Below are 17,763 nucleotides of genomic sequence, written 5' to 3' on the forward strand. Positions count from 1 at the left end.
GGTAATTTTCTCTTGAATCAAAATGTCTGCTGCCATGCTTGCCCTGCTGTATTCTTTGATCAAAATAGTGCAGATTAAGGAAAATAAATTTATATTTTATATATATATATATATATATATATATATATATATATATATATATATATATATATATATATAAAATATAATATATTCTGGGCTCACGCTAGCTGCTCGCACATCCGCAAATTGCGAAGTTTTATTCCAATTTGCGAAAAGAAAATCATCTGTATTCGCATTTTATGCGAAAGTCATTTAAAGTTTAAGCAAAATCCATCAAACAATTGCGATTTCTCAAGATAAACAGTACCTTTCGTGTCCATCTTCGATGTTTTGATTTATAACCAACGCCCCCGAGTTTCGAAGCTTCTTATTGGTTGACCGCAAATTACATCTTCCAATAGCAGCGCATAGACATATAAACATAGACGCCGCCTTCTGCGTAGAATCATACGTCATCCTCGCCGCCATATTGGATGGGGCAAAGTGGAGATTCTTCAGCCTTCTCTGGTATAGCGTCTAGACAGTAGCCGAGAATAAAGATGCCTCATTCATGTGCTGCGTTTAACTGTACCAACAGGTTTACCGTCCAAACGAGATCACATGGGATTACCTTTCACAGGTGAGACTGGAAAAACACTTTTCAATACTGTTCCTTCAGTCTTCAGTTTCCCAGCTCATCTCTACCGGGTAGGTGTAGAGTTATAAGCAGTGAGAATTAGATAATACAGTGCCACACTATGATGAACGTTTTTGAACGTATGATGAATGTTTTTAACCTTTCTGAATGTGAAGGAGTCAGTGATGTGTTTTGTTTTGGTATGACGTTAGAACCTGGCCGAACTCAGTTTGGCGCTCATTCAGAATATTGACGGGTATTTCGCACACTATTTATAACCATCACATTAAAAGTTATATGTGTTGTTTTGATGCCTGTTTGTTTCCCAAATATATACGTGTGTGTCTTAATGGGTGAATAAAAGGCATTGAGTTAAATATTATTGTAGAAAGGGGCTTTATGAAGTTCAGTCCATTTACTTGCATTGGTTTACGGGGAAGATTTGCCACATCCGATATGGCGGACACTCTGACGTATCCCAGCAACGGGCCACCAGCTCAATGCGGCGTCTGTTTATATGTCTATGTAGCAGCGAACCTTATATATAAAATGATCAATTTCCGAGTTGCGCTGATAATGTCGGCAATTCTCGCTCATTAGTGAACAAGATTATAGCGAGGTTTGTTTAAAATAAATTATCCGACTTTACATATGACAAACTTATCTAAAAAGTGAAATAACATATTAGAATATTCTGTTAGCTTTCTCAGTTAGGGATAAAAACATGACATAACCATTCTAAAGACGCATTTTCTACATAATATCAACCCTGACAGAACTTTGGAAGAACTCACAGATGAACCAGGATATATCGACCAAGTGTACCTTGTTTTCAGAGCGTTTTGACGCACATGGTTCAAAGTTTTGACTGCAGATGTTTCATATGAGAAATTAATGGTGAATATCATTATATTTGGGTTATGAGATTAATTTATAAGAAACAACCATTGATTTTTAACTCCCTGAGCTCCCTTCATCCTACCCATAAAGACACCCCAAACACACAGATCCCAATTATACATACACACATCTCAATAATGAAAACACACACGCGCGCGCGTGCGCGTGAGGCAATACCAGTGGTTGAGATATTAAAATAGAATTTTGAAAAAAATAAAATTAAAAATAAAATTAATTTAGCAAGGACAGCCACTGATATTGGTCAAGTCAGACACTGATGTTGGCCAGGCCAACTTGGCCAGTTCAAATTTATACATGACCCATAGGTGTGATAAATCCCTGATGGAGTTGGAAGCCACTCACCATGCAGTTATGTTACACAGCCAGACAGCATACTACAGAGGGTGACTAAGGGCTAAAAGCTGCATAGATAGCAAACAATGCAAAGCACATCACACCAGATGTTAGATATAATTATAATGAAAAATATCTCATCTCATTATCTCTAGCCGCTTTATCCTTCTACAGGGTCGCAGGCAAGCTGGAGCCTATCCCAGCTGACTACGGGCGAAAGGCGGGGTACACCCTGGACAAGTCACCAGGTCATCACAGGGCTGACACATAGACACAGACAACCATTCACACTCACATTCACACCTACGGTCAATTTAGAGTCACCAGTTAACCTAACCTGCATGTCTTTGGGGGAAACCGGAGCACCCAGAGGAAACCCACGCAGACACGGGGAGAACATGCAAACTCCACACAGAAAGGCCCTCGCCAGCCCCGGGGCTCGAACCCAGGACCTTCTTGCTGTGAGGCGACAGCGCTAACCACTACGCCACCGTGCCGCCCTAATGAAAAATATGGACTCCGTAAACCAGATTAAGCGGGTTAAATTAAACACACAATTTCATTACATATATACAGTTGATGAAATGACCAAAATAAGAGGATTCAAGAATAAATAAGCATGCTATGAACATAAATCAAGAACATGGAAAAACAAAGGCAGGAAACAAGCTTGCAAACACTATTGAAAACACCAACAAACTACAATAACAATTCATTTTTTCAATATTATGTCAGTGCAAGAAATATTTAGAAGTATAACATATCTTGCTAAAAAAATTACTTTGCTAAAAAGAAAATTGTTCTTTTAGCATTTGCTAAGCGAAATTGCAAATTGCTAAAGAAAAATTTGAGTCTTTAGCACTTTTCGCTAAAACAATTTGGGTCCTAGAGTGAGCACAGATATTTTATATATATATATATATATATATATATATATATATATATATATAATATATATATATATATAAAATAGTTATATTCTTGTGGCCGACTCATCAGTCAGTAAGTTCAGAGAACTGTAAAGCGGCTGTGGTAAATTCCAAAAGGAAGTTAAGTTTCCCTGCTACAGTCACATGACCAACTACGGCAAATGAAGAAGGTTAAACTCCAGTGAAAAAGGCGAAGTGAACTCGGTGCACTTTTTGTTCACAATGCGCAGATTAGGCGAACCGTACCGTTGATTTTTAGCGAACCGTACTGAGACCACCTCCTGAGGTGGTCTCAGTTCGGTTCACTTTAAAGGGGTCTGGGTACAGTTGGAGTGTTCACATATGCGCAGAAAATGCTGAGTCATCGATCTGAGTTCGGTTAGTTGGCTGAAAGGGACCAAGTGTGAAAACACCCTGAGAGTAAACTGAGGGTGTTTTCACACATGGTCCCTTTCAGCCATCTAACTGAACTCAGATCAATGACTCAGCATTTTTCGCACATATTCACTTTAACATTCCAATTTTTTTTCCACATTATCTCATAAGACTGGGTTCTTACAGATTTAATCTCTCAGGCAGCTTAACCTGACGCTTTGGCCTCTGTACACCCTCTGAAACTGAAATAGGAGCGCCATCACTAGAAACTTGAGGTTCACCCCTCGCAGTGGACTCTGTAACACTTGCAGGCATAGCTGCACAGGCATGTGACACATTTGGAATGACACACAGATCTGTAAACTCATCAAAATCATTGCACATTTCCATTTCATTGTCATTACACATCTCCAAGTCAGTGTCAATCATCTGGTTCACGTGTCTCTTGTACACCTTTCCATACACCTTCACCAGGTATGTAACAGGACCTAGTACCTTTACAATACTCCCAGGTACCCACTTACCACCTTCCCCTCCCCTGTGGTTTCGAACCAAAACTTTCTGTCTGGGTAGGAAGTGTCTCACCCGTGTGAGTTTATCAGCTTGCTTTGACTGCTGACTATCCTGCTTCCGTTGCATTGAGTCAGTAAAACTGGGTTTTGTGAGAGACAATCTGGTTTCGAACTGACGTCTCAGAAACAACTCTGCAGGTGTTTTCCCTGTCGTGGACTGTGGTGTACTTCTGTAACAGAAAAGAAAATTGTGGATGCAGTGTTGCAATGTCATGCCACTATTCTGTCCCTTTTCAAAAGCCCTTTTAAGATTTTGAACTAGGTGCTCTGCAGCTCCATTAGAAGCTGGATGATATGGAGAACTCTTAATGTGCTTTACACCATTGTTTCTCAGAAATGTTTCAAACTCAGCAGACACAAATTGTGGTCCATTATCGGACGCAAGCTCATCTGGAAGACCCCAAGTGGCAATATATCCCCTCAAAACCTCTATGGTCTTCTCTGCAGTTGTGCTACTCACCAGAGCTACTTCTGGCCAGCGTGAATAGCTGTCAGTGGCGACTAGGAAGTTGTACTTTCCTTTCTGCACAAAATCCGTGTGTATTCTCTGCCAAGGTCAATTTGGCCAGCTCCAGTTATGCACAGGAGCTATAGTAGGTTGGTTCCTATTTAACTGGCATGTCTGACAGTTACTTACAAGAGATTCTATGTCTGAATCTAAGTTCGGCCACCAAAAGTGACTACGGGCTAATGCCTTCATCCTAACCATTCCCTGGTGATTTTCATGCAATTCATGTAACAGTTGTGGCCTTAACACTTCTGGTATAACCACACGAAAACTCCATATCACACAGTCAGACTCAATGGTCAGCTCAGTGTTTCTAATAAAGTATGATCTTAACTCGTCATCAGTCAAAAGCTTTGGCCAGCCATTCAGTGTGAAGTGCTTTACTCTCTGTAGTATTGAATCAGTCTTTGTTTGTCTGGCTATCTCTTGTGAAGAGATGGGAACTTGATCCAGAAAAGAAATCCTAAAAACAGAGCTATACTCTGCATCTGGATCATCTGTCTGTAGCGGTAGACGCGACAAGGTGTCTGCATTTGCATGCTGCAAAGACGGCTTTTAGTGGATGTTATACTGATAAGCTGCTAGAATTAACAATGACCTCTGCAGTCTGGCTGCGGCCAATGTAGGCACGCCGGTCTTTGGTCCCATTTAAGCAACAGTTTGTGGTCAGTCAGCAGAGTAAACTTACGTCTGTACAAATAGTCATTAAACTTTGACACGCCAAGTATGATGTTAAGCGCCTCTTTTTCTATTTGAGAGTAACTGACTTCGGTTTTAGTGAGCGTGTGCGATACATACGCTATGGGCTTCTTGCTGCCATTTGGAAACTGATGTGAAATCACAGCGCCAATGCCATAAGGTGAGGCATCGCACGCCAAAATCACAGGCGATTGCGGATCATAGTGTGTTAACACTGGTGCACCTACAAGCTGCGCTTTTGTGCGTTCAAAGGCATCCTGGCATTTCTTAGACCAGTTCCACTCTTTATGCAACAGCTCAGTCACTTGCTTAATTTCACTGGCCAGGTTCGGTATAAATTTCCCATAGTAATTGAGCATGGCCAAAAAAGACCTCAATTCTGACACATTTTTAGGCACTGGTGCCTTGTCAATAGCCTCAGTTTTCTCTTTAATTGGGCGCACACCTTCATCAATTACATGTCTGAGGTCCTTTATTTAACCTAAGTCCACGGTCTTCGAGTCTCTGTAACATGCGCTTCAAGTTGTCTACATGGGCATTAGTATCTTTTCCTGTAATTAGAATATCATCAAGGTAGCATACTACCCCATCAAGCCCTTGTAAGACTTCATCCATTGTGCATTGAAAAATACCTGGCATGCTAGCGACCCCGTATGGCAAGCGGTTACACACAGAGACCTCGCTGCGTGTTTATGGTGAGAAACGGCTTACTTTTCTCATTCAGTTCGAGCTAAGTATATGCCTGTGTCAAATCAAGTTTGGCAAAGTGTTTTCCACCTGCTAAAGTAGGAAAACAAGTCCTGCGTTTTCGGCAGGGGGTATTGATCCACATCAAGTCACTGATTTATCATCACTTTATAATCTCCACAAATGCACACGGATCCATCTCGTTTAGGAATGCATACTAGCGGCACAGCCCATTCGCTATGTTGCACAGGGGAGATTACTCCCTGCCGCTCAAGCTCAATCAACTTTTTATCAACGGCCTCACGCAGTGCATAAGGCAGGGGCCTCGCTTTGCAAAACTTCGGTTTCGCATCGGGTGACACATGTAGGGTGGCAGTAATGGCTTTAGCGCATCCTAGCTCCGCACAAAACACTGCCCTGTGCTCGGAGCACTCTTGTTCCACTGGATCGGATATGGCTACGCAATTTACTTTGGACCAGTCTAAGTTTAGCACCTGAATCCAGTCGTGGCCCAAAAGCGCAGGTGCCTTACAACGAGACACCAACAATGGTAGCAGCAATTGCTGCTTCCCACATTGTACATTCACCATAAGTTTACCCAACAGGGCTAGCGGTTGATCAGTGTAGGTTCTCAGTGTAATGTCGCAAGGCTGTAACTTCGCCCCTTTTAGTTTCGATTTGTACAAGCCCTCTGAGATAACTGACATCGCTGCCCCAGTATCTACTTCCATGTACATCCTAATCCCATTGCATTTTACCATCACCTTATATGGTTTCACATACTCAGACTCAGTCTTTACAGTATACAGTCTCATGTTAGTTCGTTGTTCAGCCGAATCAGTCTCTGGCTCCGGTTCGCGAGCCACGGCTCCTTGGTCCATGAACTTGACCTCCAGGCCGCCTTTAGCCTGAGGTGGCCGAGCAGACGAATAGCCCGTAGGCCACCTCTCCTGCTCCATCCTGGGGTCAGTGCGCTTGTTTCGGCAGGCACGTTCCAGATGTCCCTTCTTTCCACATCCACAACAGTGGAACTCTTTGAAACGGCAGCTCCCTGGTCCGTGTCCTTTTTCTAGGCATCGATAGCAGTCCTGGTTGCGGTCGTTAGCCTTCTCCATTGGGGTTCGTGCAGCCCTGGGCTCTCGCAGTCTCCTCACTCCGATGTGGTCTGCTTGCAGGTGCGCTGACGATTGCCCATTCTGCATACTCTCCAGTCCAGCATTCATGCACTCAGTTATTCATTATTTCAACCATCTTTTGCCATGTCAGTCCATCGCCAGTGGCGGCATTCAGCAGCTTTCGACGCAGATCGTTGTTGGATGTTCCGCACACGCACTGATCACGCAGCTGCTCCTTCAGGCTCATGCCGAAATCGCATGTAGATGCTAATCCTTTCAAACTAGCAATGTAGTCAGCAAAAGTCTCACCTGACTGCTGTCGGCAGCTTCTAAAAGCGAATCTTTCAGCCAGTACATATTTTTCTTTCGCATGTAAAATTGCCTTAATGATTTTAATAAACTCGCAAGAGTCACTTCACTAAACGGTTTCGGTGATATCAAGTCTTTCAACAAGGCAAAAGTCTTTGGTCCAACCACGGACAAAAATATGGCTTTTTGACGGTCTTCCTCAATCTTGTTGGTAGCCAAAAATTGCATGAGCCTTTCTTCATAGTTGTCAAAGTTCTCTGCTGTTTCATTGAATTGCAGTCCAATATCGCTGCTATACAGTGCCATGGCATACGGTTGTCGTTGACTGCTGGCATCTTCCAAAAGTTAGCTAAAGTTACCTGGTCAAAATGGGAGCAACCCGCTGCACATAAAAAAAAGTTGAGGTATCCCATCCTCATCGCCAAAACTTGTCGTGTATCTACCTAAAATCAATGCAAATACTCCAACAGTTCTTTAGTATTCCTCTTTTCTTTATTTTGCTAACCAAGGTAACATTGCTATTAGCTTAGATGAACAAACGTGCTGCATTCTCCAGCTCACCTCTAGGTCTGCGCGCGGGCTCCCTCACGCTCTTACATATATAGCAATAACAGAGCCAATCCAGTGTAAAGTTCAGAGGTCAACATAAAATACCATTTTTTTTAAACAAGCATAGAATACATCTCTTTTTTTGTTGTGTGTGTATCTATACACTACAGTGATGTTTATGGGTCCCAAACTTCAGGCAGTCATTGACTAGGAAGAATTTGCAAATAAATATTGAACAAAAATACAATTTGATTGATGAGTGTTAGTTTGTTCAAGTACTTTCAGTCCCTTAAACAGGGTGGGAGCAAATATTAAAAGTGCTGTACTGTAATTCCTCACCCCATCACATTAAAGCTAAAACTCTGCACTGTGAGCTCGTCATTTAATTTTTACTCCAATATACTGTCTCTCAGTGGAGAGATGTTGCTGCAAGTGGCTCTCGAACCCATGATCTTTCTGCTATACAGAAAAGCATGGAAATATTTATACTCAAATGAGCGCAGTTTTCTTCAGCTATTGGCCTAACCTCTTGGACACCTGCACCCAGGCCACTCTTCAACACATCTACCGGTAAGTGAAGTTCTTTGCTGGGGCTGTAGTCAAAGAGGATGGGGGCAGGTACATGAGATGTAACTTAACATGTACGTTTTGCTCAGTCTCCATTCATTAACATGAGAATGGGCGGAGTTAAAAATTGCAGCCAGCCCCTAGAGGTCCTCAGGTACTCTATCCACTCATTTACACTCACTGGTGGCTGTAGTGACACACTGATTCTGGACAGGACTCGGGGTGAACCTGGTGAGGTACAGTATATAATCATTCCTAGGACTGTTTTTTAAGTTCTCCCTTGTTTGTGGAGGAGGGCATGTCTGAATGGTGAGAGATTCACCAGAACAGTACAGTGGTGCTTGAAAGTTTGTGAACCCTTTAAAATTTTCTATATTTCTGCTTAAACATGACCTAAAACATCGTCAGATTTTCACACAAATCCTAAAAGTAGATAAAGAGAACCCAGTTAAACAAATGAGACAAAAATATTATACTTGGTCATTTACTTATTGAGGAAAATGATCCAATATTACATATCTGTGAGTGGCAAAAGTATGTGAACCTTTGCTTTCAGTATCTGGTGTGACCCCCTTGTGCAGCAATAACTGCAACTAAATGTTTCCAGTGACTGTTGATCAGTCCTGCACACCGGCTTGGAGGAATTTTAGCCCATTCCTCTGTACAGAACAGCTTCAACTCTGGGATGTTGGTGGATTTCCTCACATGAACTGCTCGCTTCAGGTCCTTCCACAACATTTCCATTGGATTAAGGTCAGGACTTTGACTTGGCCATTCCAAAACATTAACTTTATTCTTCTTTAACCATTCCTTGGTAGAATGACTTGTGTGCTTAGGGTCGTTGTCTTGCTGCGTGACCCACCTTCTCTTGAGATTCAGTTCATGGACAGATGTCCTGACATTTTCCTTTAGAATTCACTGGTATAATTCAGAATTCATTGTTCCATCAATGATGGCAAGTCGTCTTGGCCCAGATGCAGCAAAACAAGCCCAAACCATGATAATACCACCACCATGTTTCACAGATGGGATAAGGTTCTTATGCTGGAATGCAGTGTTTTCCTTTCTCCAAACATAACACTTCTCATTTAAACCAAAAAGTTCTATTTTGGTCTCATCTGTCCACAAAACATTTTTCCAATAGCCTTCTGGCTTGTCCACATGATCTTTAGCAAACTGCAGACAAGCAGCAGTGTTCTTTTTGGAGAATAGTGGCTTTCTCCTTGCAACCCTGCCATGCACACCATTGTTCAGTGTTCTCCTGATGGTGGACTCATGAGCATTAACATTAGCCAATGTGAGAGAGGCCTTCAGTTGCTTAGTAATTACCCTGGGGTCCTTTGTGACCTCGCCGACTATTACATGCCTTGCTCTTAGAGTGATCTTTGTTGGTCAGCCACTCCTGGGGAGGGTAACAATGGTCTTGAATTTCTTCCATTTGTACACAATCTATCTGACTGTGGATTGGTGGAGTCCAAACTCTTTAGAGATGGTTTTGTAACCTTTCCCAGTCTGATGAGCATCAACAATGCTTTTTCTGAGGTCCTCAGAAATCTCCTTTGTTCATGCCATGATACACTTCCACAAACGTGTTGTGAAGCTCAGACTTTGATAGATCCCTGTTCTTTAAATAAAACAGGGTGCCCACTCACACCTGATTGTCATCCCATTGATTGAAAACACCTGACTCTAATTTCACCTTCAAATTAACTGCTAATCCTAGAAGTTCACATACTTTTGCCACTCACAGATATGTAATATTGGATCATTTTCCTCAATAAATAAATGACCAAGTATAATATTTTGTCTCATTTGTTTATCTGGGTTCTCTTTATCTACTTTTAGGACTTGTGTGAAAATATGATGATGTTTTAGGTCATATTTATGCAGAAAAATAGAAAATTCTAAAGGGTTCACAAACTTTCAAGCACCACTGGACATTCATTATAGCTCTACTGTGCACCATCTTCACCTCTCAGTGTCAATCTTCATCAAATTAAATGGAAAGGAATCAGATCTTTCAGTGAAAGTCTGCAGTTGGGAAAAAGGAACTTTGTGACCTGAAGCTGGATTTCAGAGTCAGAAATCGCACCAATCAGATTTCAGGATTCATTTTGAGTAATCAGAACTGAAGAGTGCAGGTTTATACAGAAAGTGACACTGGGAGATAAAAGAGAGGAAAGGGGTTTAGATTACATTATTTAGTATTTCCTTCCCAGATCTGATCACATTCTGCTATAATGAGAGAGAGAGAGAGAGAGAGAGAGAGAGAGAGATGGTCAGCATGTCATTCCAGTTCTAGTAGTAATAGTTTCAGTGTAATGAAGTCTTGCTAGAATTGTAATTTAACACAGTAAACACACACAAGCGGAGTGATACCCAGTCAAATATCCCAGTGCTGTTCTCCTGAATATCAACACTCTTCAACAGAACTTCTCCAGTCAGAGAGTGGACCAGAACTAACTGCAGTATAGTGATGTTCCTGTCACTGTGACTGGTTTCCAGCAGGTAAAACTACACCTGAATCACAGTGTGGACTGGGAGAGGAGAGCAAAACTGCTTCTTAAACACCCCAAACATCTGAGCCAGCAGACCTTCTACTGAAGTGAGGATGAGTGTAATGAGACACAGCCAGTGAGGGGAGAAAAGCTGGAATGGAGAATTATTTCATTTACACAGGTGAGAGCTCGAAAAGGACTCGCCCATCTCCAACATTGGACTACAACAGCGGAACACACAGGACGAAGTGAGGAGAAGTCTAACAACTATATTTCAGTTATAATGAGTTAAATAGGACCCCCACCCCCCACCCTCATCCCCCAAAGATCACACTGTTTTACTGCATCCCTCCAATATAAATACAACATTGAACTAAAAAGCTAAGAGTCAGGGAGTCAGGGTATGAGGAGGGAAAAAAAATCATGTTCAGTAATTGGCAGGTCGAAGGAGTACAACGCCCACAATACACACAGTAATACACAATATCAGAGAATAAATACCAAATACTGAAAACATAGGAAACGGATGGATTATTCCAAGAGCAAGCCAAAGAGGGCACAATAAATGATTTTAATATGCTTGAAGTTCCTCTTTGAGTTTCTTTTTAAATTGTCTGAAACAGACTGAATATGTTCTTCAGTGGAATTCTAAATCTTTGGTCTCTGAAAACGTACAACCCCGATTCCAAAAAAGTTGGGACAAAGTACAGATTGTAAATAAAAACAGAATGCAATGATGTGGAAGTTTCAAAATTCCATATTTTATTCAGAATAGAACATAGATGACACATCAAATGTTTAAACTGAGAAAATGTATCATTTAAAGAGAAAAATTAGGTGATTTTAAATTTCATGACAACAACACATCTCAAAAAAGTTGGGACAAGGCCATGTTTACCACTGTGAGACATCCCCTTTTCTCTTTACAACAGTCTGTAAACGTCTGGGGACTGAGGAGACAAGTTGCTCAAGTTTAGGGATAGGAATGTTAACCCATTCTTGTCTAAAGTAGGATTCTAGTTGCTTAACTGTCTTAGGTCTTTGTTGTCATATCTTCCGTTTTATGATGCGCCAAATGTTTTCTATGGGTGAAAGATCTGGACTGCAGGCTGGCCAGTTCAATACCCGGACCCTTCTTCTACGCAGCCATGATGCTGTAATTGATGCAGTATGTGGTTCGGCATTGTCATGTTGGAAAATGCAAGGTCTTCCCTGAAAGAGACGTCATCTGCATGGGAGCATATGTTGCTCTAGAACCTGGATATACCTTTCAGCATTGATGGTGTCTTTCCAGATGTGTAAGCTGCCCATGCCACACACACTAATGCGACCCCATACCATCAGAGATGCAGGCTTCTGAACTGAGCACTGATAAGAACTTGGGTCGTCCTTCTCCTCCTTAATCCGAATGACACGGCATCCCTGATTTCGATAAAGAACTTCAAATTTTGATTCGTCTGACCACAGAACAGTTTTCCACTTTGCCACAGTCCATTTTAAATGAGCCTTGGCCCAGAGAAGACGTCTGCACTTCTGGATCATGTTTAGATACGGTTTCTTCTTTGAACTATAGAGTTTTAGCTGGCAACGGCGGATGGCACGGTGAATTGTGTTCACAGATAATGTTCTCTGGAAATGTTCCTGAGCCCATTTTGTGATTTCCAATACAGAAGCATGTCTGTATGTGATGCAGTGCCGTCTAAGGGCCCGAAGATCACGGGCACCCAGTATGGTTTTCCGGCCTTGACCCTTATGCACAGAGATTCTTCCAGATTCTCTGAATCTTTTGATGATATTATGCACTGTAGATGATGATATGTTCAAACTCTTTGCAATTTTACACTGTCGAACTCCTTTCTGATATTGCTCCACTATTTGTCGGCGCAGAATTAAGGGGATTGGTGATCCTCTTCCATCTTTACTTCTGAGAGCCGCTGCCACTCCAAGATGCTCTTTTTATACCGTCATGTTAATGACCTATTGCCAGTTGACCTAATGAGTTGCAATTTGGTCCTCCAGCTGTTCCTTTTTTGTACCTTTAACTTTTCCAGCCTCTTATTGCCCCTGTCCCAACTTTTTTGAGATGTGTTGCTGTCATGAAATTTCAAAATTTCATAGGGGAGTCCAATTCTTGGTCGGCCAGGCTCCCTACGGGGATGACACCCTAGCTTGTATCCGTAGGGGCTGTGAAGGGGGACACCCTGTTTCAGCCCTAGGAGCAAGTGGCTTATAGCCCCTGGTCATATTATTTGGCTTGGGTTGACTCCCCAAGTCATCTTATCTTATATTGTCTCATTACAATTAAGAAAAGCCTCGAAATGGACTGATATAATGGTGACGACCCCTGCAAGAATCGACCAAGATTATGGAATTGTGATCCAATTTATGTTACCTTTAGTGATTTTGTTCCTTATTTGTGGTGATATTCACCCAAATCCAGGTCCTTAGCAAAATGAATTCACTGCACGATTTACGAACGTTAGAGGTCTACGCACCAATTGGACATACCTGGAACATGATCTTCTTTCAACACTTCCTCACATTTATTGTGTATCAGAAACTTTTCTGAATAGTAAGGTTGATGACGAGATGCTGGTGGTACCTGGTTACTTTGTTTTCAGAAGGGATAGACCCAGTGACTCTGGTTGGGGCGGGCTAGTAGTGTATTGCAGTGAAGCTCTTACGGTACCGTTACAAGAATGTCTGACTTTGAGAACCTTCACCATGAATTTGTTTGCCTGGAATTACTCCTCCCAGGACGTAAGATTTACTGTATATGTTTTGTGTCTATCAGCCGCCATCAGATGATGACTCTTTGTATGATGTGTTATCTGAGAATATTGACAATATCCAAGAATTCCACCCAAGATCTGAAATCATTGTTCTTGGGGATCTGAACGTCCATTATGAAGACTGGTTAGGCAGTAATAAGACTGACGTGCATGGAGAATGTGCATATGAATTTGCCATTTTGAATAACCTTCATCAACTCGTTGTAGAGCCTACTAGGCTTGGTAAGGATGGAAACTACTCCAAATTAGATCTCTTCCTCACTAATTCTCCAGATAACCATGTTGTCACCGTCAGTGCACCTCTTGGGTCCTCCGACCATTGTGTGGTAACTTCTGTGGCAAACTACAGACTTCCAACACAGAGTAAACCAGGCAATCATAAGACTTGGTACTATGACAAAGCTGATTGGGATGGTATGCGCTCATATTTGGCCAATGTTAGTTGGACTTCTCTCTTAAAAGGCCAAAGTGCTAATGCTGTGTCCTGTGTGAGAGATAAGATTAGTGAGGTTATGGACATGTTCATTCCTTCCAAAACAACCAAACATCGGTATTCTGATAAACCCTGGTTTAATGAAGATTGCAAATTAGCAGTTCAAAGGAAACAAAATGCATTCATAAGGTGGCAAAATGACCGAACAAAGGACTCCTGGGCTTTGTATATTAAGTCCAAGGCAGAGTGTCAGCATTTTGTGGGCCGTGCTCGTGTGCAGTTTTCACAACACTTACAACAGAATCTCAAGCATGCAGAAAATGAGCAATGGTGGAAGCTTGTCAAAACAGTGACTGACAGCAGCAAAACGTCTTCTGTTCCTCCATTAGTGAGCGATGGTAAAACTTTCAGTGAGGCAAAAGACAAGGCTGAGTTGCTGAACAAGACTTTCGCTGCAAATGCTCACCTCAACGACAATGGCAAGACTCCCCCAAACTCATCACCCAAAACCAGTGTTCTTTCCTCTCTGAAGTTCTGGCCCAAAACTGTTCTCCGGAAACTTTGTAATTTGGACACCTCCAAGGCCAATGGCCCAGATGGAATATCGGCAACAGTACTTAAGAAATGTGGCCCCAAACTTGCCCCAGCTCTTGCCAAGCTATTCCAGATATCTTTTGACACACAGACAGTTCCCTCCGACTGGAAAGCTGCCCATGTGATAGCTATACCTAAAAAGGGAAACAAGAAAGATCCCTCCAACTATAGGCCCATATCATTACTGCCGATAATATCCAAAGTCATGGAAAGTATTATCTGTGATCACATTCGTAAACATCTTGACACGTACCGGCTTCTCTGTGACGGCCAGTATGGTTTCCGAGAGAAGAGATCAACAATCGACATGCTTTCATATATTACCCAGTGGTGGAACAATGCTCTTGACTCTCAGAGAGAAATTAGAGTTCTTGCCCTGGACATTAAGAAAGCCTTTGACCGTGTTTGGCACTGCGGTCTATTGTCCAAGCTGACCTCCTTTGGTATTCAAGGTGACCTGTATGGCTGGATTTCATCCTTTCTAGCTGACAGACACCAATCTGTTGTACTAGACGGATTTACTTCTTCATCAGTGCCCATAACTGCCGCAGTTCCCCAAGGCAGTGTTTTGGGGCCCTTACTTTTTCTCATTTTTATTGATGACCTTGCATCTCACTTAAAGAATGACCATCTATTTGCAGATGATTCAACTCTACATGTTGTTATAAAAAATCCTAGCCTGAGAAACACCTGTGCTGAGAGTCTACAATGTGACCTGGACAAAATAGACAAGCGGGCCTCTGACTGGTGTATAACATTCAATGCAGGTAAAACTGAGATGATTATAAAGTAGGAAACGAGAACAGACCCACCCTTCTCTCTACTTCATGAACGAAGAGATAAAGCCCACAGAGTATTACTCTCCTTGGTGTCACCATCACCAATACTCTAACTTGGACTCCATTCATCAAAAGCCTTGCCAAGAAGACGGCTAGGAGGTTATACATCCTTGGGCATACAAGAGACCTTCTCTCTCTTCAGGCTCAGATAACAGTATATAAGGCGTATATCCGTCCCCTCATGGAATATGTCTCCCCAATATGGAGCGGTGCTGGCACAACGGCTCTAAAGCTGCTAGACAGACTCCAGAGGAAAGCTGTACACCAACTTCAAATTAGGGACCCACAACAGGCCGGCATTTTCCCCTTGGACCACAGGAGGAAAGTAGCCAGTCTCAGTACCTTCTACCGGCACATCTTCCTGCAACCCTCTGAGGAACTTGTAGGAATTCTGCCAACCCAAGTTACTGGAACACGAGTAACCCGTTCAACTACAAGTGGTCACCCATACCTCGTCAATGTGCCAAGATCCAACACTCAGCTTCATTTATCTTCATATGTACCAAGGACAAGCAGGCTGTGGAACTCACTGCCAGCCTCAGTTTTCCCTGTCATTGCAAATGTGAACACTTTTAAAACTGCAGTTAACAGATTCCTCTTAAACTCTTCTTAATGTTGCTGTGTCGTATCTACATGTATATCTACTGTTTTAGAGGTAATGAAATGTGAATGACAGTGTTCAATGTAGCTTCAAGGCAAGATTGTGATGTAACGCATTCTTTTTTGTTCTTTGCTATCATGTTTTGTATTATTTTGATTTAATGTATGAGCCGCTTTTCATCTTTAATGATGGCAACACCAGACTCTTGTTGAACCTGATTTTTTTTTTAAAAAGTCTCACTTTCGACATTTGATATGTTGTCTATGTTCTATTGTGAATACAATACCAGTTTGAGATTTGTAAATTATTGCATTCCGTTTTTATTTACAATTTGTACTTTGTCCCAACTTTTTTGGAATCGGGGTTGTAAGTTAAATTTATTTACTCTTGGAAAATAACAAGACTGTTTATCTACAAATCTTGTGTTATAGTTGTGAATTTCCTTTGTTGAGATAAAAAAAAATGCATTGAAAACAATACATGTGGACTTTTTAATGTTGGACTTTATCAATTATATAAAAAGTACATTTAAAGAACCTGCAGTTGTATTTAGGTAAAGCAAATAAACAAGGAATTGAGGGGGAAACCCTTTCCAACTTTTTTTGATACTATTTATTTGTGATGCCACTTACGTTTGCGTTTTTATGTTAATTTTACACTCAGTTTTACTTTTTATTGTGTTACTTTTCACTTGATAACAACATCCTCTATGTAGTCGTGGTTCTCGTGTTTGAGTTTAGTCCCTCATTAAATCCCCCTGTAGCACCCTGTACATTAGGAGCTGGGGATCAGGACTGTTCTCTGGTGTGAAGTCAGTGCTCATTCTTACATCCAAAAGCTGCACAGAACAATTAGAAGAAATCTAATCATTGATTTGAGCCTGAAAACTTCCCTCCTCCCCGTGAACACGGTGAGACCTTTATACCTGTTTAGGTGAGAAACCACACCCACAAAGTAACCTACGTCACACACAACCATTTCTTTAGGATTCTTTTATCTCGCTGCTGTAAGAAGAGGAGCTTCATATTATTTCGGTTTTGTCTTTTGCCTGTTAATTTGCATCTCAGACTAAACACGTTTAAACAGGAAAGAAACACAAACCACTGAATGTGGCGGAATTAGAGGCTAAATTTCTCCAGCAGTCTGATGTGTGGAGATGACGAGAGTAAATACAGAACGGACACTGAGATCATGGGCTTTAAAAGAAGAGAGTTATAAATAAAATTCAGAGTGAAGAAAATCCACTTTATTATTCACTCAGTTCCACAGACAGAACAGAGGGATTGTGGGAGAGATTCGGGTCGTACAGATGTGTCAGCGTGTTGAACGGATTGGTTTTTGCTTTAAATGGAGTTAAATAATCAATAATGGAATCAGTGCCATGTCATTTAGCTGCTTTGTGTTTTCCACTTGTGGAGAAAATAAAAGCTTTGAGCGCTGATCATCCAGCATGAACTCCTGCTTCTGCTGCGTCACTCCTCATCTTTTACACTTTAGTCAAATCTGTTCAACACGCATCACATCTGAAGCTTCACACACTTCCTGTCTGAGACGCACAAATCAGCTCCACAAACAGCTGCTGAGGAAAATCGCACTGGATTAAAAGGTCAAAGACGGAAATCAAACCTGTCGTGTCCTGACGTTATGACGGGATTAAATTCTGCAGTAAATCAGGGGATAAATGAACAGAGGAAAGAAGCTCATACACACTCACATCTAACCCAAACACAAATTATGAGAATTTACACCGAAAAAACCCGAACAATCTAATAATCCCATTTTACAGCAATAACAGATTCACAATA

General features: G+C 41.6%; 1 protein-coding gene across 3 annotated transcripts in view; it reads right to left on the reverse strand.

Annotated features, from left to right (window-relative positions):
- The window catches only part of LOC132872746 (BOLA class I histocompatibility antigen, alpha chain BL3-7-like), a 223,758-nt gene that overhangs the window by 45,232 nt on the left and 160,763 nt on the right, over positions 1 to 17,763 (reverse strand). For 2 of the 3 annotated variants that reach the window (XM_060907795.1, XM_060907797.1), the window contains exon 8: positions 17,183 to 17,763. This exon is cut by the window's right edge and continues 126 nt beyond it. The exons of the other annotated variant lie outside the window; for it this stretch is intronic. The gene's annotated coding sequence lies outside the window, so the exon portion shown is untranslated. Of the gene's footprint in view, positions 1 to 17,182 lie in introns of those variants that run through there. 3 annotated transcript variants of the gene reach the window in all.

The sequence above is a fragment of the Neoarius graeffei genome, chromosome 24 (genome assembly GCF_027579695.1).
Source record: "Neoarius graeffei isolate fNeoGra1 chromosome 24, fNeoGra1.pri, whole genome shotgun sequence".
Classification (NCBI taxonomy): Eukaryota; Metazoa; Chordata; class Actinopteri; order Siluriformes; family Ariidae; genus Neoarius; species Neoarius graeffei.